Below are 27,869 nucleotides of genomic sequence, written 5' to 3' on the forward strand. Positions count from 1 at the left end.
GGTGTAGAGAAACAATGGGTGTTTCAGGGCTGGAAAAATGACTAAGCTCTCCTGTGGAAAGAAAACAACAAGTGGGAGATTGTTGGGTTGTGTTATATTCTTTCCATGACTAACCTACGTAGTTAAACGGGGGGTTAGAGGGGGGCGGCAGCCCCCCCTGTCCGGGGGGTTTGAGGGGGATGGGTAGCCCCCCTCTACGGGGTCCGGGGTAGCGCCCCGGGAATTTTTTTTTTTTGGACCCTATATTAGGTTGGGCGAACCTACCTATGATTTTGTGCATGATTTTCGCACATGGTATTGGACGCGATGGTTTTTCGGTCCATGGTATTGGATGCTTCGGCATGTATAAATATGTATTGTAACATTGAAAGGAACATAATGAAAAATCAAGCTGGTAGTCCCGGTTTTGGGATCCAGGGAAAAATCTCTATGCATATGTGTTTTATGGGTTATGCTCTCGCATTGTTTATTTTATTTGTTTAAGAATTCGTATGCAGGTAATTTCTGTACAGGGTTAAAACCTACAATTTTCAAACTGTCAAGATCAGGTAAACAGATTGAGATTTATGATTATCCCATGCGACATCCAAATGATTGTGTCTATTTGATGAAATGAATTGTTTCTTACAAGTGGAGGAAAATGAAGTCTATTCCATAGCAGATCATGGTATATTTGATACCTGTTACACACTTAAGTCAAATGGATAGAAATGGTGATTTGTAGTTTGTTCTTGGTCCTTCTGTAGCAGTGCGCCTAGCTTTTCATTATCGTACTTTTAATATTTATCTGTCTTGGTCAGCTTTCCCAAAATGCCTGCCATTTTCCTTATATCCACATGTTTTCATATTGTCCCCGATTTTACTTTGAGATCTCTTAGAGATGTACTCGTTATAGCACAAGACATTAACGTTGATGACGACGTTAACCTCTAGAGGCAAGTACAAAAGTATCTCTGAGAAGGGTTCAAATATTCAAGATCACTTAAGAAATCATGCACATTTAACTAACTGTATTCATTTGAAGCATCACATTCACATGCAGAAATCAAAAATCATGTTGGATAAGAGCTGTTCAGTGGAGACCTCTCTTATGAAAGATTTGACCATTCTACAAAGGTCACAATCTCTCAGGGACCCTTCTACAAGTCCATCATGGAATTCTCCTATCATAGGATCATTGATGAAGAAGCTAGAAAATGAAGGTGCATTTAAGAAGAAAGATCTTGGAGGTATGAAGCCTATGGGTGGTGATTTTAGGAAAGGGTCGAGAAGTCCTCTAACTGCATCTCCCCTTTCTCAAAGTGACACATCTAGGAAAATAAGAGGTGTAGTAGGAGGAAGCAGTGCGAAAGGTTCTGTGGAAGCTGATAGAAGACAAAGGAGAAGAAGGAAACTAATTGGTTATGGTCATGCAAATAGTAGGATAAGACAGATGGAATTGAAAAGAAATGGGAGGAAGAAGGGTTTGACTCATGAAAATTGGAGAAGTGATTCTGAGCTTGGTGTTATCACTCAGGTTGTTCCCTTTGACTCCTAAGGGAATACGGCCGAGGTAACCACAGACCAATCTTTGGATCACAGGTCCTAGCCTACCTGCAATCAGAGAGGGCTCTCTCTTTAGGATTTAGCTTTGTTTTGATAATGTTTTAGGCTAGTTATGATGTGTTGAATTTTTGTTTAAATTTTTGGTTGAATGATGTCTTCTAGCAGCTGAGATGAGATCTTCAGAAGTTTCAGTCCATTGGGCAATGGAGTCTGTGATTATGTGTTGTTTGAGGTATTGAGTAAGATTGATGAAACTGCAGGGCCATATAGATATATCATGAAACAAACTTAAAATTGTGAAGATGAAATATGTCCAACCAGTGAAAGGCAACTAAGAATCTTTCAATAGGCTGGTGATGTGAGGAAAGGAAATACCACTCAAGAGAAGACTTGAATTCCTGAACAATATTTGCTGTGAAAGATGTAGTATGAAGGTGAGCAACTAAGAATTACACATTCATAACTATTTCTGAAGAAAACATTTATAACAGCATAGATTGAGTTTAGGGTGTTCCATGAACAAATCCTGAACTATTCTTTTTCTGTGCTATTAAACCTGTGAAATATAGAGCATGGGCAGATTATGAAAGAATGAAATACATAACAAGAGGGTTCAGGAAACTTATTGTGCCATGAAATAGCATAGGAATCCTGTAGCAGCAAGAAATCACACCACAACACATCAAAAAAACTCAGAACTTCAGAAATTCCATTAGCTCCCTGTATTAAAAGTCTGACATTTATAGCATAACTTCTCCAAAAGAAAAATCAACAACCCCAGCAAGTTCATGCGTGGGGATATATATATAATCGTTCTTACAAAATATCTTAACGCTGAGTCATTTGCTCAATAACTGCGTTTACCAACTCTCAAAAAAATATCAGAGACAATAGTTATTGCTACTTTAAATATACAATGAATGCCACTTCAGCTTTGTCAGAAATTCTTTGACTTTTGGAGGCCGCTGGGTCGGTTGGGCACTTTGTATTAATTCTGAATGATATGCTCTTTATTGCTCTGTCGAGGTGCGGCTATCTCAGCGCCATCATCTGCATCTGTGGTCATTTGCCTTTGCTGGTCAAGCTGGATTGCTGAGTTGGCCTTTTCAATTGCTTTCCCAGTCAAACAAATATGTATTAACTTTCTGAAATTGCTGAGTTTCTAACAAAAACACAAAAATATGGTGAACAATTTGTTTTCTACAGTAGTGTTTGTATCATGCCTGTCCACCATTCCTGACTAGGCAATTGGTGTCTTAAGATTATGCCTAAAGTTTCATCTGCCTCAGTATATTTGTAGTAGTTTGGAGGCACTTCAAAAATATGTCTGATTTCATGTGCAATGAAGAATAAATTCTCTATTTTGTCATAGAGACTCTGCCCAGATGGAGGCCCTGTTTCTTCTGGGGTACTTGCTGCTGCAGTGATTTGATTTGTGGCATATGTGTCTACCCTCTTGGCATAATTTTCATGAGATAGTAACCTTCCTGCACTGGTTACTAAGCTGGGAAGGCCTCTGTTATGCAATGCTGTGATCTTCTCAATGAATCTGTTCACCTCTGTCTGCATCTCCTGACACCTTATGTCCAAGGTTTGCACATGATTTCTTAGAGTGAGCACTCTTTTCACTAGTAAAATGGTATTAGTCCCGTTAGTGATACCCATTGCTGCCAACTGAGGGCCAGTGCGGTTATTCAAAACATTGATCATCTTATTGGCGATTTCAGGCATATTGCCTAGAGATGCCCTTGCTCTTTGATTCTCTTTTTGGGCCCTGCCTATTAGATCCATATGCTCATGGATGGTTTCAATATACTGCCACTGATCCGTTATAGATTGACCAATGTGGGTCCACAGGATCTTCTTGGTTTCAACTACAACTTTGTCAAGAGAGAGCTCTTTCTCTAGTTCTTTTATTTTTTTCTCAAGAGCCCTTACTTCCCTTGTTTTTTCAGCTACACTTTGCTTGGATTTGTCATATTTTTCATTAACTGTGGCCAATTTTTCTTTAGTCTCATTCAGTTCCGCCATCTGTGCTTCCAAGGCTTCTAGTTCCTTCATCATGTTCTGCATACTTAGGCTGGGTCCCTGATCTGGTGTTGTTGCTAGCGCTGATGCCAAAGGACCTGCCTCTGATGTTTGTCCTATAGGAGGTGCTGCTGCAGCAGTAGAAAGTGGCACACCTTCAGTAGATGCAGATGTTTGTGCTGGCTGCATTGGTGCCTCACTTTGTCTTGATTTCAGTGCTACCTCTAGTGCACTCTCTATTTCCATTAGCCTCTTGTATATACTCAGGAGTAGAGCCATTACATCCTGATCCTTCTTTTGCTCTGCTACCTCTCCAGTTTGAGGGTGAAGGGTAGCTGGCAGCTTGATATGCTTTCTCATAGCTGCTACATCCTCATCTCTTTTCTTTAGCAGTGCCTGCACACCCTTAGGGTCCTTTGGATCATGACCCAACTCTATGATGATCTCTTCCAAGGACTTGATTCTGTTGTCCTTGGCCTGGGATGATGCCTTCTCTAATTCCAACTGAGCTGCAATGTTGTGAAGAGAATTTTGTAGTTGGTGTGCTAACAGGGTCTTATCAGCTAAAGTGGAATATATCATTTCCCCTGTTTGTCTGTGTAGCTCAATTTGATCCAAGGGGTGGATATCTCTGGCAAAAATTTCCAGATTAGTTCTGATGTAATCGGCAGTTGTTTGAGGCTGCTGCATGGTAGGCCTGAAATGACTAAGAGTCATTTTTTGTTCCTGAATGTCATAGGCAGACATTAATCTCTGCTAATTAGTTGGCGCCATTTTTAGGAGATGGTTGTAAATTTGGTGCCTGAGGGGCTCATTCCTTTTCTTTATGTCAATAAATTGCTGCTTAATGCTGGAGTCTGCCTTTGATTTCTGCCTTGAAGAGCTCACTTCTGTCCCGTGTGGGATGTCCTGCCCTTGCTGCAAAGAACTGGTGGATGTCTCAATACTAGGAGGGGGCATATTGTCAATTGGCCTTCCTGGTAATTCCTCCTCAGAAAAAGGGTTTAACCTCTTTCTCTTTTCTCCTTGCTAGTCCATAGAGGTAGTGAGAGGAGTGTCCTCTTGCCGATCCCTCTTTCTTGTCATGTCCTCATTAGCAGGTGTTTGTAAAACACAGGACTCAACTGTCACCTCCTACCTTGGAGGAATTTGTTCATGTGTTTGTTGTTCTGCGTGGGCAGGTTGCTTGGCTCTACTTTTTTGTTGCTCTGCCTGCTGCTCCATAATTGGAGGTGTTTCTTCTTGCTGCACTACTTTTCCTTTAGTCATGTCTGCTGGTGGATCAGCTGTTTTGGCAGGCTATTGAGGAATGGTGGATGAGGAGGCAGCTTCTCCACGATGCTGAATGCCAGAAGACCAAACCTGTCCAAAATACTCCAAGTCAACTGCTTTTTCTAAAGTTTTAATGTCCTTCTCTTCTATTTCTTCTTCACTATAATCTTCCACTAATGTGCCCTTTTTCCACTCTATTTGATTAGCATATTTTTCAGCTTCTGGAATGCTAATGTGGTCATATGGGGCAAGCCTATGCTTGATTCTTCTGAGGCTTATGAAATGGTTAGGGTCATGGGGTGCCCAATAGAAGCTTGTCTTGAGCTAGAGGGCTTTTAGCATTCGGTCTGCCTCATTCCAAGCTTCTTCCATCTTATTGAAGATGAATGGACCCAATTGATGCTTGATTTTCAGCTGTGCCTTCTTGTTTTTGCTATGGAAGTCAATCATATTTGCGTTGCTGAATTGTCTGAAGTACTCTAGAGCAAAGAGTCTCATGGGGACATATCTTGGTAGCCTGTATGGTGCTAACTCATAGCCATATATCCTGATCACTGTATGGTGTTGGTAAAAGTATCAATCCCCTATGCTATAGTTCTTTGATAGCTGAAGGATTTTCTGCATATCATCAGTGAGTCTAGGAGGAGGTGGACTTTGCAGCAGTGATAAGGCTAGGTGAATGAATAGGTCAATAAATTCACAGTATGTATATGGTGAGTAATGGATGTGATGGCAGACTGATGTCCAGAACATTACAGACCTTCTGTTTCCCTTTGGATCTAGTTTCTTGAGGAAAAGAGGAAAAGCATTAGGCTGATTGTACAATATCAGATGATATATATAAGAGGTGTACTTGAATACCCTCTCTCTTTCTAGATTCATGAATTGTTCATGCATTTTGTTGGATATAAATGAAGCATAGTCATACTGGACAACAGGGGGCTGTCCTGGGGTGAAAATGGATAGTACCACCAGTGTTGTCTCATCTACAAACTCACTGGTCTTGAACCCTAGGATGGAAGATATCATATCTACTAATAGTCTCCCTATGTCATTAAACCAGACATGTAGATAAGGGGGAGGCTGTTTAGGCTGAAACTCTGGAATCATAAACAGTTGGCCAATTCTTGTAATTTGTGAGTTGGAGAGCTTGGCACCCTGCTCTAATAAAAGCTGCATGGACAGAGGGACCAATGACTTTGTAGGTTGAAACTGCAGCATTTGATTTATGGCTTCAGGAGTAATATGGAACAAGACAGAGCCTGAAGGACTTAGAATAGCTCTTTTAGTGGGGTCATAGTTTGAGCGGCACTGATGGATCAAGTCAGGAAACTCATTGACCTGAGGGAGATAGTAGATTGGCAAATGGGAATTCCAGATTCCCAGGAGGTCTGTACCATCTTTGTGTTTCTTCCTTAACTCACACACTGCTTCTACGTGGTATTTGTTACACAACTCTATAGTGTCTTTCATCTGATAATCTCGGTCTGCCAGGGCTAGCCATTCCAGGTCCTTATGCGGGGCATTTAATGGGGCAATGTTCAATGCCACTGGAGTCTCCATGGTCACCTGAATTTGGAATTGTATTTGAAGTTTTTTCTTGGGCACAACAATATAGAGCAGTGGATTTTGCAGGAGCAGGGCAATTTGCAGAGGAGAAGAGGCAAAATTGGGGTAAAATTGAGTCAAAATGCTCCTAGGATAGGTTTACTGAGCAAATGCTGGGATTTGAGAGTTGCTTTCTCAGTGAATTTATCGGGCAGAGGCTCAGGTTTGCGAATGCGCAAACAAACTGTGAATTTGTGGAAATTCGGCACAATGGGGACTTCTGTGAGCGAAATTGGGCTTACAGTGTGGAGAAAGACCAATGGTTCATAAGGATTTCTGGTTTTTACTGTTCTTTCTTCTTTTCTTAGTTTCTTCAGTGAATTATGTAAAAACCAGGCACGGAGGGGGGAAACTGATAAATACATGGTATACTTGGCACAATGGTGGAAATGCAGGTGAATTCGGGGCGCCAGCAGCAAGGAGCAGTCTTCAAAGTTGACAGGTAAACGACGTACTCGCTCATGTAGGAGTACAGTGAGTGAAAATTGCAAATAACGCGAAAAAACAGGTTTTTTGGGTAAAATAGTGAAAATTTGGCTTTTGGCGCGTTTTTGTCGGATGACGTCAGCATGAAGTCATGGGTGGGGTTGGGTACGAAATGATGACATGGCGGCTGGTGGGCGACCCCACGTAGATAGGTGACATGGCAGACAGCTTGGAGCAAGGGCGGATGGGGCGGCAACGTAGCGCTGAGGAGGCAGTGACGTAAGGGTGACGCATGGGTGAGGTGTGGCGGAGAAACAACGACGGTAAGTGGTAATTTCAGATCGCTTATAGTACGGGAGCGGTTTTGGCAGGAGGCCGCCCGATACAACCTGGGAACGACACGCGTCCGAGCCTTGACGTCATGCTCTGACAGATTTTGGACGCTATCGTTCGGGCATCGGAGGCGGTCCGATATTGTTGTAAGCCGTCGGATGAGAGGGCCCAGATCCGACGGTCGACGGACTGCGGAGGTGATGGGTGGATACGGCGGGTCCTGGCGGGGTTTAAATAATATTTTCTTTTTGTTTTTTGTGGTGAGCGCGCCGAATCGTGAACTTTGGAAAAGGCGGGGAAAGTGGGTTTTAACAAGGTTTTTGCAAATAGCGCGGGTAAAGCATTGTGAAGGGATTGTAAGGAGATAAGGGTAGGGTTAGGCTATTAAACCAACCAAGCGTTAGTTTAATCCCCGACTTTAAATAAACCATATACAACAAGACTTTGATTCTGCATGGTTTTCCAAGTTTTGAACATATGGCTATAATGCCAAAGGGGATGGGGAATACATACTTTTGGGGTTTTTATATACAGTGGTGATATAATAAATAGGGAAAGGGGGAACATAGGGAATTAAGTAATGATATGGTTAGTAGTTAATATGGGAAGAAGATATGGATGATAGGTAGCAGACACTAAGTTGTTAGGGAACAAACTTAGTTTTGAGAGTAGATCAAAATGAAAAGATTTTTACACAAGAAATGTGGCTCTTTTATATAACAAGAATCAGCAAATGAGTTTGATTTCTGTTATGAACAAAGGTGATAGTGGGATGTTAGAAAGAAGTTTGATAGGGAATGATTGGGAAATTAGCCATGCTTCACTGTGCTGCCACAAAAATGCTGAATAGGAAGATCTGTACTGGCCACCATGTGTTTCCTTTGCTTAGGCCAGTGATATGAGAGAAATCATGCTTCTGCAACCTCACTACCTACCCATCTTATTTCCTAGCATTTTTTGTTTCTTCAGGGAGGGTGCACTTAGACTTGCAAACCCTCATGTGCTCTTTTCTTTTTGCTGCCCTCCTATCTAAATCTAGCCTTATATCTTCCAAGGGCCCAGATTAAGCTAGTGGGCTCCTTTCTTTCTCTATCAACTAATCATCTGTCAAGCTCAAACTGTTTGAAAAGGTACTCATCACCTATTCTAAAACAAGCAATTCAAAACATGGCATGGCCCAGCTTGAACTGTTGAGCCATACCTCAAGATAGCAGTGGCATTTTGATTGGCCACTTTCCTGGTCTTTCGTTGGGGTTCATTTCAATTCTTTTTCTTTTGACCAAATCATTTTCTTGACCTTTGATTATTCTTTTAAGGCATACCCTCTTTACATTTTTTAACTTTTTGCTTTTTCCACAAAAATGGAACCTTTGTTTCATCAAAGATGATCATTTTTGGTATTTCCACTGTCAATCATGAAATATGAAACCCTATTGGTATAGGAGGCTAACAGTGGCTCCACTTGGGGATGACTTTTCCAGATGAAAAGTCAAGATCAGCAGGTCAGATTGCCTTCTTTTCCACCTTCCTGCATTTTAACCTTTGCTTTTGTTGAAGACTAAATATGTGAATCCTATGAAACCTGCATGCAATACTCCTTAAGCTGATCTGCTCTTAAATTACAGCCCTGTTTTTTCCTTGCTTCTCTGATCATTTCTCATCTCCTAGATATTTTCTAAGTACTTTCTCTCATTCTCTCATGCCAAAGTGAATAGTATTTATCAAAATAGTGCAGCACCTTAGTTCTTTTCAAAATCTTCTTCATTTGGAGCTCTATCTATCCGCTGAAAATAAACATACTGAAATACAAATTTATGTACAATATACAATTTAGCAATGCTTGATCAGAGGGGATCCAAGTAATGTTTGAGCATTCTCCCATTGACTGGGCCTTCCTCAGTGTTTGAGCCATCCAAGCTCTCTAGAAAATAGGTGTTATTACCTTGTACAACACAAATTATATAACGTACCTTCCATAAGAAATCAAATTTTCCATGTTTTCCTTTGTCCTCCCTTCTAGAATCCCATCTCAGCACTTTGTTTCCTATAGAGAAGTCTTCAGCTTTGGTTCTCTTGTCAAATATTCTTTTGAGCTTTTCTTGCAGTGCTTGGGTTCTTTCATAAACTTCCTCTCTTGTTTGCTGTAAGTGAATTGTCTGATTGATCCTTCTCTGAATGTCATTTGGCTCAGCTTGTATCTCTTGCAGTAACTTGATTACAGGAACACCTAGAGATGAAGGGAACCTTGCTTCCATTCCATAAACTAGTTCATAGGGACTTGTACCAATGGATCTTTTGGTAGTTAGTCTATCCGCCCATAGAGCATTCACTAACTTCTTATGCCAATTCTTTTTGTTTTCCTCCAAAACTTTTTTGATGATATTGATTAGGCTTTTATTGGAAGACTCAGCTAGGCCATTGCCTTGAGGATAATAGGCTGTGGAGTGACCTAAGGTCATATGGTATTTGTGACAAAAGCTGATCATTTTTTTGGACTTGAAAGCAGCAGCATTGTCTGTGATAATTTTGTCTGGACAGCCGAATCTGGACAGGATGTTGGTCTCTAGGAATTGTATGATAATGGAGTCATTGGCCTGCCTACAGGGGACAGCTTCTATCCATTTGTTGAAATAGTCTGTAGCAATCAGAATCCACCTATGTTGGACAGAGGATGGGGGATGAATTTCACCAATAAAGTCTAGACCCCATTGCTGGAATGGTCTCTCAGTTGAAACAGGTTTTAGTGGTAAAGGCAACAGCTTTCTCTTCCCTTCAAAGATTTGACATTTCTGACAAGACATTACAAATTTTCTCACATCAGTGAATAAGGAGGGCCAATAAAAACCAGCCCTTAGGATTTTATAAGCAGTGGATTTCCAGTATAAGTGTCCTCCATAGTCACCTGCATGAAATTCTTTGAGGACATTTTCAGTTTCATCCAATGTTAAGCAATTAAGTAAGATCCCTTCATGATTTCTCCGAAACAAATCATTGTTAATAATACAAAATTTTGATGCTTTCCTTTTCAAGAACCTTTTCTTAGTTCTAGACAACCCTGGAGGAGCTTGCAGGTTTAACAATACAAAACATATATCAGTATACCAGGGGGATTGCATAAAGGCTTGGTTGATCTGTGGAGTCGCCATCTCCTGTTCATTGTCCAGTTCATTAATGTCAAGAGCTTGAAAATTGGTTTCAGCCATCAACTTGGCTAGGCCTTGTCCTTTTATTAGTTTGGTAGGCTTGATTTCCATATCATATTCTAAGATTTTGGCAATCCATTTGCCCCTCCTCCCTTCAATTCCTTCTTGGGTCAAAATGTCTTTCACTACTGCATTTGGGACATAGGAAATGATGTGGGAGTACAGGATATAGATTCTAAAGTCCTTGATTGCTTTCACTAGTGCATAGGCTTGTTTTTCCATGATCTGATATTTCAAGGGAGCATCCCTGAGAGCTCTGCTAAAGAATGCAATGGGTTTGTCAAGGGAGCATCCCTGAGAGCTCTGTAGTAGAACAACAACAATTGTATGTTCAGAAGCAAAGGAAAAAATGATGAAATCGCTATCAAATCTAGGGCTTGTTAGGACTGGTGTGTTTGTCAATGCTCTTTTAATATCCTCAAAAGCTTGTCTAGCTGCCATGGTCCATTTGACCTTGGGTTCCTTTTTTAGCATGTTGTTTAACAGTCTTGTGAGCTCAGCCAAATTAGGAATGAACCTTCTCAAGAAGTTGATTTTTCCTAGGAAACTTTGGAGTTCCTTGATGTTTCTTGGGTGTGGTACTTATAGGATGGCTTTAATTCTGTCTGGATCGATCCTAATACCATATTTTGAGATTATATGTCCCAAGAGTTTACCTTCCTCTAGCCCAAACAATGATTTCTTTGGATTTAAAGATATGCCATATTTTCTACAAAGTGTGAAAACTTGCCTCAAGTGTTCTAAGTGTTCTTGGTCTGATTTTGAAAAAGCAGTTAGATCGTCTAGGTAGACCACTAGAAAATCATGAATTTCCTTGGCGAAGGCTATATCCATTGCTCTTTGGAAGGTTTCCCCTGCATTCTTAAGCCCAAAAGGCATTTTGACATATTTGAAAGTTCCCCAAGGTGTTGTAAAGGCAGTTTTGTCTTGGTCATCTAGGTGTACTAGAATCTGATTGAATCCTGAAAAACCATCTAACAATGAGATCCTAGAGGCTCCCACTACCCTTTGTAGGATGTGATCCATTTTTGGTAGGGGGTAGTGGTCTTTGAGAGAGACTTTGTTTAAATTTCTTAGGTCAACACACAGTCTGATTTCTCCTGTCCTTTTCCTAGTAGGCACTAGGTTTGAAATCCATTCTGAGAATCTGATTGGAGCAATGATTCCTGCTTCATACATACGTTTCACTTCTATTTCAATAAGAGGAAGGAGCACAGGGTTCACTCTTCTGAGCTTTTGTTTAAAAGGTTTTTTATTTTCTTTTAAAGGTATAGTGTGCTAGATGACTGAGGTATCATAAGACTTGAGGTCCTCATAGCTCCAGGCAAAGATATCTTGAAACTCTTTGAATAACTCAATGTATTTCAGTTTCTGCTCAAGTGGTAATGCTTTGGATAACTTAACCATTTTGGGATTTTCTGTAGTCCCAATGTTACAATCTTCTATTTCAGCATTTAATGGTTGCATTTTTGGTTTTCTTGAGATATCATTTGAATCAAACAGATCCTCCAAAGGGGTTAAACCTGTGGGCAAAAAATTATCTTTCAACTCAATTACCTCTGTTCCTGTTTCAGCCAGTTCATCTTCATCTATCTGACCCAAATTTTGTATGGTTTCACTGTTAAAGGTGGTAGGATGCAAAACTACATTAACTGTTTCAGCTGATATTTTTTGTGCATTCATGTGTACTTGTGGTTGATCATCTCCAGTGATTGAGTCAATGTTAATGCCAGAGAATTCCTCTTTTAGAGTGAGGAAATTATTTATCTGAGTATCACTCTCAAAGACTTGCCAGTTTTTGATGTTGTCTGGAACTGCAGGCCTATGTTTGATTTCAGCAGTAAAAGTATGAGTGGGCTTGAAAGGCAGCTTACAAGTGCTGGCAAAGGTTGCCAAACTGTGAGCATGAAGATTGAGTTCTCTGGAAATTTTAGTCAACTGTGATTGTGAGAAGGTGTCAAGTACCTGAATAACTGCTGCCTTATATGCTCTCAACCTTAGATCATTTGTAGTAAAGTTTCCTTTAATTTGTTGTATGATTAGATCTGAGTCCCCTAAGATTGAAATTTTAGTTGATCCCAATTTTTTTATGAGTTTAAGACCTAGCAGAAGGGCCTCATATTCAGCCATGTTGTTTGTACATCGGAAGTTCAACCTATATGCATGACCCTCAGCTTGGTCATTGTGCATATTATGGATCCAGACTCCTGCCCCAGCTCCTAACTTGTTTACAGAACCATCAAATTCCAAATACCATAAGGTTTCATGATCAAGATTTGAGTTGAGGTTTTTAGAGAATTGGATCATGGGCAGGTTGGTTTCTTGCAGATTGGTTGATACATTGTGTTCTTTTGTTGCCTCAGCTCTTTCTGCAGTCCTTTGGTCTTGTGGAGCATATTGTTCAATGACTTTCTCTGCCTCTGCTGCTATTAATCGTTCATAATAAGCCTTGCTACAGATGTCAGCATTGTAGAGAATAAATGAATCCATGTCAGAGTGTATTGAATAGATTGGGAAGTTTTGGGGCTTCTCTTGACTGCTTACCACATATTTCATCAAAGTTTCACGGTATAATCTCTTTGGCTGCCCAAAGACTGAGATGGTCGCGTAGGACATATCTAATTGCAAAGATCCTTGGAGTTTGGCCCCCCAAGATCTGGACAAGAGCATGCCATACTTAGGGGGTATGTCAGCTACCACCACATCCATCAAGATTGTTTTGGTTGGGTATTGGACCAGGGAGACACATAAATCTTTAATCAATCCTAAGCACCTGACCTGGCTTGAATCAAATGAGAATAGATCTTTATAAGGCCTTGTGATGTCTAGGTCAAGTTTTTCCATTACAGATTTGGGCATTGGTTGAAGGGAAAGTACCCCTAGGGTCCTTTGGGCTAAGACTCTACCAGACTGAAAATTGCTTATTCAAAGAAACACACACACAACCATCTTTTTTACTTTTAAGCAAATTCTAATGTTTAGGGTACATACCTAAGGTCCTACGTTCGAGAAGACCGTTAGGGTGCAAACCCTTCTTGGAGTTCCCTTCTTCTTTCTTTGACCTGCAAGACAAACAAATCAAAGAACACAACAGTACATGTATAGAAGTTTATATATAAATCATCTTTATGCTATAAAGTTAGTTATAAAAAGTCTTTAAGTAACCACTTTCATAAGAATTCAACACAAGAATCTCATAAGAATAAAGAAAGATTATTCGGGAACAAAGACGTGTTTCTTTATATATAAAGGCAAATAAAGTACATATATCGGAAAGATATCACCTGAACACCTTCAGCAGGCTCCAAGCAAGCTTCCTCCCGGATTCGTTCCAGCCTCCAGCCTCCAACAAGAGCTCCTTCCAAGTCTTACTCAATGATGATGTCAAGGATGAATGATCACCAATACACATGGAAACAAGGGTTTCCTATGCAAAATGGGGGAAGTGAAGAATGCACCAAGGACTTCAGACCTGGTCTAAGGGAAAAATCTCAGCATAATAATCTTGCTCTCCTTTCTCTCTCCCCTTGGCCTTCCCTTTGATGTCTTTTTATACCCTCTCCAAAGTAGTTTTTTAGTTAGGAGTTGGTTGGGAACAGTTGGGCCACGGGCACTAACAGGTGATCCAGCAGGTAAACCCGCGATCACCGCCCGAAAAAGAGGAAATTATATATTTTTTAAGTGTTTTAATAGATACACGCGGGTTGGGTATGACAAACCCGCGTGTACACGCGTTTAACACAGGGCAAAGTCGCGTATAGGGAATAAAACACTGTTTTTTAAATTTTTGGACCAGGTCTGGAAGGAGGGGTTGCCCTAGGCCATAAGTGCAGCATCACAAACCATAAGAGTGAGATTTGGAGCTATAACAGGCATTAAGTTGTGTGAGGCCCCAGAATCAAACATTGCATTGTGTAGAACCTTATCATGAATGTTTAGACTAACATAGAAGGGTGGAACCCCTCCATTTTCTATTTTTCCATTAACCTCAGGTCCAAACAGCAACTTTGGTTGGTCATCTAGGACATTCACAGCATCTTTATTGTCTGATACTTGGAGTGACTTGTTAATCTGCTGTCTGTATATTTCATGTTTGGCTAATTCCGAAAGAGGAACTGATATCTTCAGCTTACTTATTTCTGTTTCCAAGCTAAAAGGCTTTTCGATTTGCATCTTGGCATTGAGTGCAGCAGGTTTTTCTTTTTCAGCTGGGTTATCGATAATCTTTTGTTCATGGTTGGTATGATTTTGAGTAAAATTGGTACCATGTTTGCTTCCAGGGGTATTATCTGATTTCACTTTTGCTGGATGAGGTGGGACTGGCTGTTTTTCAGATGTCTGTTGTTCTGAAATATCCTCCACAGTGACTTTTGAGGAGTGTAAATTTGAATTGCCAGCTGATTGTGGGAGAGTACCCTTATCATTGATCTTTTTTGGCAGCTTATTGTCCTTTGGTTTAAGAGGTTCAGGCACATCTATCATTCTGGTCCTTAATTTATACTGTTTGTGTACCTCATACACAGCTGCATCATAACCTTCTTTGAAATTAAATGATTCTCCTGACTTAGTGTGGTATTGATTGTCATTGTAAACCTCTTGATCTTCTTGTGTTAAGAATACTTGATGTTCACTATCCAAACCCATTAGGTTGATGTGAGGGTCCTCATTAGGTTCACTAGATGTTGAAGCCTCAACATAATTTTCTTGGAAAGGGGGTCTGACATGCTGGTCAGGATCAGTCCTTCCAACATTGGGATTTTGATTCTTTCTAAAGTTTGGGTTTCTAATATTGCTTGTTTGCCCTTCCCATGATGAATTTCTTTCTATGGTTTCCACTCTATCCCCAAGTCTATCCATACCTTTGATGATTGCATCTAGCTTTTGCTCAAATGATGAGGGTTCTTCCTTAAAAGTAGTTCTTCTTTCAGTTCTTGCCCGGTTTCTCTTAGCAATCAGATTTGCTTCTACACTTACAGCTATGTTTTGCATATCTGCCAAAGTTGTAGGGGCTCTTTCCCTTAGTTGATATGCCATATCAACATCAAACCCATCCGGGAACTTAATCAATGCTAAATCAGGTGGAGGCCTAAGATTTTGAGGAACGACATTGTAGATAGTATTGAATCTAGTGCAATAGTCCAAGACAGTTTCTTGAGGGCCTCTCCTTATGGTGTCATATTCAGATAAAATATGTAGAGGATCCTTTTTCTTTTCCCATATTTTTAGAAAGGACTGGTAAAGAGCACCTGAATCAGGTATAGAATTTGCAGCAAGTGCTCTAAACCAAGTTCTTACTTCACCTGTCAGACTTTGTACAAAAATTTTCATTCTCACATCATCATCGTCTATCTCATAGTTTTCAAAGTAATCTTGCATTTTCTTGGTATGTTGTAAGGCAGTGTATGTACTGGTTCCATCAAAATAAGTAATCTTGCTTTGGTAGTCCTGAGGCATAGCCCCCGGATTACCAGGTAACTGAAGGGGTGCATAACGATTAGCCATATTTGGAGGAATAAATGGGACAACGGGTGGAAAGGGAACAACTGGAACAAGAGGGACAACAATAGCAGTTTGTGTATTAGGTGTAGACAATGTATTTTGTGAAGTGGATGAGGAAGAGGGGGAAGAATGAGTTATATGAAGGTGGACTGATGGTTTAGCAGGGGTTGGAATAAAACTTTGCTGAACTGCCTCAGGGCTGGATTCAGGAGATTGTTCTAGTTCCTTTTGGTTCCTAAGAATCTTAGGAATCAAATTAGGGTTATCGAAAACAGGTGGAGGATTTGGGTCAGGATTTGACCTTGTATGCCTAGTTCTCTTTTTAGGAGCCAGCTTCTGAACTTGTTTTTGGTAATTTTTTGAGAATATTTTCAGAATGGTCAAGGGAATGTTTAAATTTTGGAACCACTATCTAGAGAAGACAACAATTAACACATTAGTTCGATTCCCCAGTGGAGTCGCCAGTTATGTTATCACTCAGGTTGTTCCCTTTGACTCCTAAGGGAATACGGTCGAGGTAACCACAGACCAATCTTTGGATCACAGGTCCTAGCCTACCTGCAATCAGAGAGGGCTCTCTCTTTAGGATTTAGCTTTGTTTTGATAATGTTTTAGGCTAGTTATGATGTGTTGAATTTTTGTTTAAAGTTTTGGTTGAATGATGTCTTCTAGCAGCTGAGATGGGATCTTTAGAAGTTTCAGTCCATTGGGCAATGGAGTCTGTGATTATGTGTTGTTTGAGGTATTGAGTAAGATTGATGAAACTACAAGGCCATATAGATATATCATGAAACAAACTTAAAATTGTGAAGATGAAATATGTCCAACCAGTGAAATGCAACTAAGAATCCTTCAATAGGCTGGTGATGTGAGGAAAGGAAATACCACTCAGGAGCAGACTTGAATTCCTGAACAATATTTACTGTGAAAGATGTAGTATGAAGGTGAGCAACTAAGAATTACACATTCATAACTATTTCTGAAGAAAAACATTTATAACAGCATAGATTGAGTTTAGGGTGTTCCATGAAAAAATCCTGAACTATTCTTTTTCTGTGCTATTAAACCTGTGAAATATAAAGCATGAGCGGATTATGAAAGAATGAAATACATAACAAGAGGGTTCAGGAAACTTATTGTGCCATGAAATAGCGTAGGAATCCTGTAGCAGCAAGAAATCACACCACAACACATCAAAACAACTCATAACTTTAGAAATTCCATTAGCTCCCTGTATTAAAAGTCTGACATTTACAACATAACTTCTCCAGAAGAGAAATCAACAACCCCATCAATTTCATGCGTTGGGATATATATACAATCGTTCTTACAAAATATCTTAACGCTGAGTCATTTGCTCAATAACTGTGTTTACGAACTCTCAAAAAAATATCAGAGACAATAGTTATTGCTACTTTAAATATACAATGAATGCCTCTTCAACTTAGTCAGAAATTCTTTGACTTTTGGAGGCCGCTGGGTCGGTTGGGCACTTTGTATTAATTCTGAATGATACGCTCTTTATTGCTCTGTCGAGGTGCGGCTATCTCAGCCCCGTCATCTGCATCTGTGGTCATTTGCCTTTGCTGGTCAAGCTGGATTGCTGAGTTGGCCTTTTCAATTGCTTTCCCAGTCAAACAAATACGTATTAACTTTCTGAAATTGCTGAGTTTCTGACAAAAACACAAAAATATGGTGAACAATTTGTTTTCTACAGCAATGTTTGTATCATGCCTATCCACCATTCCTGACTAAGCAATTGGTGCCTTAAGATTATGCTTAAAGTTTCATCTGCCTCAGTATATTTGTAGTAGTTTGGAGGCACTTCAAAAAGATGTCTGATTTCATGTGCAATGAAGAATAAATTCTCTATTTTGTCATAGAGACTCTACCCAGATGGAGGCCTTGTTTCTTCTGGGGTACTTGCTGCTGCAGTGATTTTATTTGTGGCATATGTGTCTACCCTCTTGGCATAATTTTCATGAGATAGTAACCTTCCTGCACTGGTTACTAAGCTGGGAAGGCCTCTGTTATGCAATGATGTGATCTTCTCAATGAATCTGTTCACCTCTGTCTGCATCTCCTGACACCTTCTGTCCAAGGTTTGCACATGATTTCTTAGAGTGAGCACTCTTTTCACTAGTAAAATGGTATTAGTCCTGTTAGTGATACCCATTGCTGCCAACTGAGGACTAGTGCGGTTATTCAAAACATTGATCATCTTATTGGCGATTTCAGGCATATTGCCTAGAGATGCCCTTGCTCTTTGATTCTCTTTTTGGGCCCTGCCTATTAGATCCATATGCTCATGGATGGTTTCAATATACTGCCACTGATCCGTTATAGATTGACCAATGTGGGTCCACAGGATCTTCTTGATTTCAACTACAACTTTGTCAAGAGAGAGCTCTTTCTCTAGTTCTTTCATTTTTTTCTCAAGAGCCCTTACTTCCCTTGTTTTTTCAGCTACACTTTGCTTGGATTTGTCATATTTTTCATTAACTGTGGCCAATTTTTCTTTAGTCTCATTCAGTTCTGCCATCTGTGCTTCCAAGGCTTCCAGTTCCTTCATCATGTTCTGCATACTTAGGCTGGGTCCCGGATCTGGTGCTGTTGCTGGCGCTGATGCCGAAGGACCTGCCTCTGATGTTTGTCCTGTAGGAGGTGCTGCTGCAGCAGTAGAAAGTGGCACACCTTCAGTAGATGCAGATGTTTGTGCTGGTTGCATTGGTGCCTCACTTTGTCTTGATTTTAGTGCTACCTCTAGTGCACTCTCTGTTTCCATTAGCCTCTTGTATAAACTCAGGAGTAGAGCCATTACATCCTGATCCTTCTTTTGCTCTGCTACCTCTCCAGTTTGAGGGTGAAGGGTAGCTGGCAGCTTGATATGCTTTCTCATAGCTGCTACATCCTCATCTCTTTTCTTTAGCAGTGCCTGCACACCCTTAGGTTCCTTTGGATCATGACCCAACTATATGATGATCTCTTCCAAGGACTTGATTCTGTTGTCCTTGGCCTGGGATGATGCCTTCTCTAATTCCAATTGAGCTGCAGTGTTGTGTAGAGAATTTTGTAGTTGGTGTGCTAACAGGGTCTTATCAGCTAAAGTGGAATATATCATTTCCCCTGTTTGTCTGTGTAGCTCAATTTGATCCAAGGGGTGGATATCTCTGGAAAAAATTTCCAGATTAGTTATGATGTAATCGGCAGTTGTTTGAGGCTGCTGCATGGTAGGCCTGAAATGACTAAGAGTCATTTTTTGTTCCTGAATGTCATAGGTAGACATTAATCTCTGCTGATTAGTTGGCGCCATTTTTAGGAGATGGTTGTAAATTTGGTGCCTGAGGGGCTCATTCCTTTTCTTTATGTCAATAAATTGCTGCTTAATGCTGGAGTCTGCCTTTGATTTCTGCCTTGAAGAGCTCACTTCTGTCCCATGTGGGATGTCCTGCCCTTGCTGCAAAGAACTGGTGGATGTCTCAATATTAGGAGGGGGCATATTGTCAATTGGCCTTTCTGGTAATTCCTCCTCAGAAAAAGGGTTTAACCTCTGTCTCTTTTCTCCTTGCTGGTCCATAGAGGTAGTGAGAGGAGTGTCCTCTTGTCGATCCCTCTTTCTTGTCCTGTCCTCATTAGCAGGTGTTTGTAAAACAGAGGACTCAACTGTCACCTCCTGCCTTGGAGGAATTTGTTCATGTGTTTGCTGTTCTGTGTGGGCAGGTTGCTTGGCTCTGCTTTCTTGCTGCTCTGCCTGCTGCTCCATAATTGGAGGTGTTTCTTCTTGCTGCACTGCTTTGCCTTTAGTCATGTCTGCTGGTGGATCAGCTGTTTTGGCAGGCTGTTGAGGAATGGTGGATGAGGAGGCAGCTTCTCCACGATGCTGAATGCCAGAAGACCAAACCTGTCCAAAATACTCCAAGTCAACTGCTTTTTCTAAAGTTTTAATGTCCTTCTCTGCTATTTCTTCTTCACTATAATCTTCCACTAATGTGCCCTTTTTCCACTCTATTTGATTAGCATATTTTTCAGCTTCTGGAATGCTAATGTGGTCATATGGGGCAAGCCTTTGCTTGATTCTTCTGAGGCTTATGAAATGGTTAGGGTCATAGGGTGCCCAATAGAAGCTTGTCTTGAGCTGGAGGGCTTTTAGCATTCGGTCTGCCTCATTCCAAGCTTCTCCCCTCTTATTGAAGATGAATGGACCCAATTGATGCTTGATTTTCAGCTGTGCCTTCTTGTTTTTGCTATGGAAGTGAATCATATATGCGTTGCCGAATTGTCTGAAGTAATCTAGAGCAAAGAGTCTCATGGGGACATATCTTGGTAGCCTGTATGGTGCTAACTCACAGCCATATATCCTGATCACTGTATGGTGTTGGTAAAAGTACCAATCCCCTATGCTATAGTCCTTTGACAGCTGAAGGATTTTCTGCATATCATCAGTGAGTCTAGGAGGAGGTGAACTTTGCAGCAGTGATAAGGATGGGTGAATGAATAGGTCAATAAATTCACAGTATGTATATGGTGAGTAATGGATGTGATGGCAGACTGATGTCCAAAACATTACAGACCTTCTGTTTCCCTTTGGATCTAGTTTCTTGAGGAAAAGAGGAAAAGAATCAGGCTGATTGTACAATATCAGATGATATATATAATAGGTGTACTTGAATACCCTCTCTCTTTCCAGATTCATGAACTGTTCATGCATTTTGTTGGATATAAATGAAGCATAGTCATACTGGACAACAGGGGGCTGTCCTGGGGTGAAAATGGATAGTACCACCAGTGTTGTCTCATCTACAAACTCACTGGTCTTGAACCCTAGGATGGAAGATATCATATCTACTAATAGTCTCCCTATGTCATTAAACCAAACATGTAGATAATGGGGAGGCTGTTTAGGCTGAAACTCTGGAATCATAAACAGTTGGCCAATTCTTGTAATTTGTGAGTTGGAGAGCTTGGCACCCTGCTCTAATAAAAGCTGCATGGGCAGAGGGACCAGTGACTTTGTAGGTTGAAACTGCAGCATTTGATTTATGGCTTCAGGAGTAATATGGAACAAGACAGAGCCTGAAGGACTTAGAACAACTCTTTTAGTGGGGTCATAGTTTGAGCGGCACTGATGGATCAAGTCAGGAAACTCATTGACCTGAGGGAGATAGTAGATTGGCAAATGGGAATTCCAGATTCCCAGGAGGTCTGTACCATCTTTGTGTTTCTTCCTTAACTCACACACTGCTTCTACGTGGTATTTGTTACATAACTCTATAGTGTCTTTCATCTGATAATCTTGGTTTTCTAGGGCTAGCCATTCCAGGTCCTTATGCGGGGCATTTAATGGGGCAATGTTCAATGCCACTAGAGTCTCCATGGTCACCTGAATTTGGAATTGTGTTTGAAGTTTTTTCTTGGGCACAGCAATATAGAGCAGTGTATTTTGCAGGAGCAGGGAAATTTGCAGAGGAGAAGAGGCAAAATTGGGGTAAAATTGAGTCAAAATGCTCCTAGGATAGGTTTACTGAGCAAATGCTGGGATTTGAGAGTTGCTTTCTCAGTGAATTTATCGGGTAGAGGCTCAGGTTTGCGAATGCGCAAAAAAACTGTGAATTTGTGGAAATTCGGCACAATGGGGACTTCTGTGAGTGAAATTGGGCTTACAGTGTGGAGAAAGACCAATGGTTCATAAGGATTTCTGGTTTTTACTGTTCTTTCTTCTTTTCTTAATTTCTTCAGTGAATTATGTAAAAACCAGGCGCGGAGGGGGGAAACTGATAAATACCTGGTATACTTGGCACAATGGTGGAAATGCAGGTGAATTCGGGGCACCAGCAGCAAGGAGCAGTCTTCAAAGTTGACAGGTAAACGACGTACTTGGTCATACAGGAGTACAGTGAGTGAAAATTGCAAATAACGCGAAAAAACGGGTTTTTTGGGTAAAATAGTGAAAATTTGGCTTTTTGCGCGTTTTTGTCGGATGATGTCAGCATGATGTCATGGGTGGGGTTGGGTACGGAATGATGACATGGCAGCCGGTGGGCGACCCCACATGGATAGGTGACATGGCAGACAGCTTGGAGCAAGGGCGGATGTGGCGGCAATGTAGCACTGAGGAGGCAGTGACGTAAGGGTGACGCATGGGTGACGTGTGGCGGAGAAACAACGGCGGTAAGTGGTAATTTCGGACCGCTTACATTACGGGAACGGTTTTGGCAGGAGGCCGCCCAATACAACTTGGGAACGACACGCGTTCGAGCCCTGACGTCATGCTCTGACAGATTTCGGATGCTATTGTCCGGGCATCGGAGGCGGCCCGATATTGTTGTGAGCCGTCGGATGGGAGGGCCCAGATCCGACGGTCGACGGACTGCGGAGGTTATGGGTGGATACGGCGGGTCCCGACGGGGTTTAAATAATATTTTCTTTTTGTTTTTTGTGGTGAGCGCGCCGAATCGTGAACTTTGGAAAAGGCGGGGAAAGTGGGTTTTAACAAGGTTTTTGCAAATAGCGCGGGTAAAGCATTGTGAAGGGATTGTAAGGGGATAAGGGTAGGGTTAGGTTATTAAACCAACCAAGCGTTAGTTTAATCCCCGACTTTAAATAAACCATATACAACAAGACTTTGATTCTGCATGGTTTTCCAAGTTTTGAACATATGGCTATAATGCCAAAGGGGATGGGGAATACATACTTTTGGGGTTTTTATATACAGAGGTGATATAATAAATAGGGAAAGGGGGAACATAGGGAATTAAGTAATGATATGGTTAGTAGTTAATAAGGGAAGGAGATATGGATGATAGGTAGCAGACACTAAGTTGTTAGGGAACAAACTTAGTTTTGAGAGTAGATCAAAATGAAAAGATTTTTACACAAGAAATGTGGCTCTTTTATATAACAATAATCAGAAAATGAGTTTGATTTCTGTTATGAACAAAGGTGATAGTGGGATGTTAGAAAGAAGTTTGATAGGGAATGATTGGGAAATTAGCCATGCTTCACTGTGCTGCCACAAAAATGCTGAATAGGAAGATCTGTACTGGACACCATGTGTTTCCTTTGCTTAGGCTAGTGATATGAGAGAAATCATGCTTCTGCAACCTCACTACCTACCCATCTTATTTCCTAGCATTTTTTGTTTCTTCAGGGAGGGTGCACTTAGACTTGCAAACCCTCATGTGCTCTTTTCTTTTTGCTGCCCTCCTATCTAAATCTAGCCTTATATCTTCCAAGGGCCCAGATTAAGCTAGTGGGCTCCTTTCTTTCTCTATCAACTAATCATCTGTCAAGCTCAAACTGTTTGAATAGGTACTCATCACCTATTCTAAAACAAGCAATTCAAAACATGGCATGGCCCAGCTTGAACTGTTGAGCCATACCTCAAGATAGCAGTGGCATTTTGATTGGCCACTTTCCTGGTCTTTCTTTGGGGTTCATTTCAATTCTTTTTATTTTGACCAAATCATTTTCTTGCCCTTTGATTATTCTTTTAAGGCATACCCTCTTTACATTTTTTAACTTTTTGCTTTGTCCACAAAAATGGAACCTTTGTTTCATCAAAGATGATCATTTTTGGCATTTCCACTGTCAATCATGAAATATGAAACCCTATTGGTATAGGAGGCTAACACTTGGAAGGAAGCCTAAAGCAAAGGATTTGTGCCGAAAAGATAGGCTGTCAAGTGATGCATTTCATTGTCAAGGGAGAATGGAACCTAATGCAGATTTAATGACATCACCTTCAAGAGGCAGGAACAGGGATACTAAAGGCAATATATCAAATATCTCAAAACAGAGCAGCAAAATATCTCAAGGTTCGTTCTCCGCACCTCTTTCAAAATAATGACTGTATAAGGAAAGATAGAATCCGTGATGAATAAGCGGAGACAGGCTCACCAATTGATGATAAGGATTGTTCAACTTCTCACTTTGACTCACATTATCACCCAAATTGTCTCGCAGGGGAACTGGACAGGTCAAAAAAACACAAGTTAAAAGGCATTAAGAGGTGCATTCCCGAAGAAGCAGGAGAGCATTTTGAATATTTATCAGTTTCAGTTGGTTTGAACTCTGGTAGTCATGGTGGGATTAGTAACAAAGATTTCACAGGTTCACAAAAGGCTGGACCTCAAGCAGGAAGTGGGAAATCAACGGTCATTGATATTCCCAAAAAGGGCTGTGGGATTCCTTGGAATTGGTCCAGAATACACGATAGAGGCAAAAATATATTGGATTTGGCAGGTAGGAGCCTCTCATGCGGGCTTTCAGATTCGGCCACACGAAAATTGAAGGGCTTGTGTCACAAAGCTATTCCAGTTCTCAAAGGGAGTTTTCTGCTGCATTAGAAACATCTGATCATTCTATTTCTTCTTTAGATTCTGATTCTGAGTCGCTTCCCCTACTAATGGAGCCAGGTGGGTCTCAGGAAAGTGCAGATACAGATACACAAGGAAGAATGCTTTTAGGTGAGCTAGATCTCTATGCTGACCATAAAATTCGTCTCAGACAAAATATTGACATGGTTTCTGAAACTAGATTGATCGGCCATTTGGGACATGGACAAGATATTATGGGCAATGATTGTTTGAGATCTCAAGATAGGTGTAGGAGCTTGTCTCAGAAGTATGTTCCAAAGACATTTGGAGAATTGGTTGGGAAAAATTTAGCTGCCCAGGCTCTCATGAATGCTATAGTGAGGGGAAAGATTGCCCCAGTATATGTGTTCCCTGGTCCTCAAGGGACAGGTAAAACATCATGTGGTAGAATATTTTCAGCAGCCATGAACTGCCATTCTCTGGATCTGTCACGTCCTTGTGGACTCTGTTGTTCATGTTTAACTCAAAGTCTTGGTCAGAATTCAGATGTAAAAGAAATTGGTGGCATTGGCTCCCGGGCATTTGAGACTTTTCAGATAGCCCTTGACAATGTGGTTACTTATTCTCCATCCTCTCGTTATGGAGTCTTTATAGTCGACAACTGTGATACTTTGGCAAGTGATGACTGCAATAAATTCTTGAAAGTACTTGATGAAATACCTCGGAATATATTCTTTATTCTCACCACTTCAAATATAGAATGCCTACCCCATACTATTCTATCCAGGTGCCAGAAATTTTTATTTCCCAAATTAAAAGAAATTGATATTGTGAAAAAAAATTGCAGCCAATTGCATTGCAGGAAGGTCTAGAAATAGATAATGATGCATTTAAATCTCATTGCATCAAGGTCAAATGGATCTATGCGTGATGCTGAAATGACACTCGATCAATTGAGCCTTTTGGGGCAAAGAATATCTCTTTCTTTGGTCCATGTTATGTTATCATTTATGAACAATTCCAAAATAGGGGACATTATTTACAATTTCCTGGCTTGTGTGCCGCATTCTAGGAGGGTTTAGACAGGGTCTACCGTTACAGTTGATCCAAATCGGGCAATGCAACCATATTGACGACATAACTTCAATGGTTGATTTACCCTAAAGACATTTCGATCGATTCAATGAAAGAAATCTAACACACTTTAACATGCCTGGGGTTGAAGAGGAGCTCTGTTTGGGAGGCCTAGCAACATCCCTGGTACCGAAAAATTCAGCGGCGAATTACAGGGAAAAAACAGACACAAGAAGTCCTAAATGAAATATTTGAGAAAAAAGATTAAAACGTTTTCATGATAATATAAAATGGGTTAGTCCATTGAACTTGATTGTTTGAGGAATTTTAGTTTCCTGAGCAGGGTGTGATGACTGAGGACCATTTTACAATTACTTCGCCAATTCCAGGAAGCTACTGATAAATTATATCTCTTCGCCATTTTAAAGTTATCCCCGCCAATCTAAGTCCAAACTCCAGAGATACAAACAACTCTAAAGACTTATTTCTACCCGGAGGTCCAGTGTATTCTTGGGGTCCTGAAACTATCAGCAGGAAGATAATTATGATCAGCGGCTTTTCATGGAAAGTGTTGCATCCTTCCGAAAAACAGTGACGGATGTGTGACATCAACATGGTCAAAACAGAATTAAGATTACATTTGATAAAAATATCAAAGAAGATAGCTTTCAAATCCAAGATAAAGTGCTGAAATGGGAGGCCAGAATTGAAGAAAAAGGCAAGCACAGTAAGTTTGAGAATTTGTTGAAAGATCCTTATCAGATTGTTGCTTTTCATGGAAACAACACTTACATTTTGCAGGAAATTGATGGAGGATCATATGCTGGAGGACTTGTCAATGGTAGGTTCCTAAAGCATTATCGTTGCTGAAGTATTACCAACTCCTCATAACATTGTATATAGGCGTTTTTATCAGTTTTTGCTAATAATGGCACGCTGAAATAGAAGGCTTAAGCCCAAGGTGAAGGCCCAAGTAGCTGGAAGGGGATGCTTGTCAACCAATTTTCTGTTTTTCATAAGTGGATAAAGCACTGGAACTACAAGTTCTTAGTGTACCACAAGGGCACACTATCCCAAGTGGAGCCACTGTTATCACTAAAAAAAAAAAATTCTAAGATTTTGGACAGTTGGTATGGTTCCAAAGTTTTATGTTAGTCTTGGTCAAGTCATTTTTATTGTTTTGTTTAGGAAGTCTAAATCATAGAGTGGAGTCTTGTTCCCATCATCAAATAAGGTCAACAATCTTGTCTTACCTATCATTGATCCCTCATTATTTCAAAAGTGTCATGTGTTAAGGCTGTTTTAAATTTGACATGTGCTACGAAATCACCTAGGAGTTTTCGTAGCGCAAAACTCAGAAAATACACTGTGTGCGCTACGAAATTAGGGATTCATAGTTAGGAGATTTCGTAGCGCAAAACCCATAATTTTCACTGGCTGCGCTACGAAATTGGGGATTCGTGCCAGATCTTGTCTAGCTGTCTAATGCATCAAAATATGTTAATGTTTCATCACCATGTGTCAGTCCATGAACCTTGCTTATCACATGCAGCCATTCATTCTCATCATTAGATTCGTTAGGGGTCTTGTTTGCACTCTTTTCAAATTTCAAAAAGGGTAAGGTAAGGTGAGTTGGTCTTAGTCTTTTCCGTGTTCCTTCATGCATAAGAAGACAATTAGCAAGCTCAGGGATGGCATTCACCAAAATTCTTTGAAAGCTTAAGCGAGGCAGTTTCCAAACTAAGACAGTGTGGGTTCTTTCAAGTCTCCTTGCAGGTGTCTCACAGAAATGTCTGAAGAAAGGAAAAATCATAGATCAGGCTAGTGTCTTAGAGCTAAGCCTGAAGGCTTAGATGTTCTCATGAGGAATAGAGAGGTTGAACATGCATTCAAACATGTGGGCTGTTGGAGATTCTATGAAAAAATTCAGGGTGGTCTTATTCAAGTAACCAAGGACTTTGCCTTCAATTTCACTGGTTTGAATTCAAGGGTTAGAGTGCTAGAAATACCAGTTTCTACTGAGGTTATATCTACAGTCACAGAGATTCTTGGAGGCCAGGAGAGATGGTTCAAGAACTTCAAATTTGAAATGACACCCTGCCAAGAATTTCTGAAGCCAGAATTCATAGGCTCAAACTTAACCAAATCAGTGCCCAGAAGCTATGTAAAATATTCATATGCCAACTTGTTGTCATGCATCCAAAGATATTTTACCTGTGAAGGGAGATACCATAAGGTGTACTCTTACCATTTTAAGCTTCTATTACATTTCACTCGAATAATATCTCTAGACTTACCCTTTTATCTGTTTCGTAGCTTAGGCAAAATGTTTGATAAGGTTCAATTGAAGAAAGAAGCTTGTGAAACCTCGTTGTTCCATCATGGGTTGATCAAGTTAATTGTTTTACATGAGCTTCAGAAGATTGGAAGAGAATAGTTTGCTTTCTTGTTTATGACAGGTTTTAGAACTGAAACATGACTTAGCCCTAAGGCTAAAACCAGCAGTAAGTCATCAGGAGGAAGCAAGATCAAGTAGGTTTGTGAAATTGAAAGCCAGAAAACAAGT

At 40.6% G+C, this 27,869-nt stretch overlaps 1 pseudogene; it reads left to right on the forward strand.

Moving 5' to 3' along the window:
- Positions 1–913: 913 nt before the first annotated feature.
- On the forward strand, positions 914–25,311 carry LOC149192048 (protein STICHEL-like 3; annotated as a pseudogene).
- The last annotated feature ends 2,558 nt before the right edge of the window (positions 25,312–27,869 follow it).

This window comes from Pinus tabuliformis, chromosome 2_2 (assembly GCF_031772625.1).
Source record: "Pinus tabuliformis cultivar Carrire ecotype Pingquan chromosome 2_2, CPIR1, whole genome shotgun sequence".
Classification (NCBI taxonomy): Eukaryota; Viridiplantae; Streptophyta; class Pinopsida; order Pinales; family Pinaceae; genus Pinus; species Pinus tabuliformis.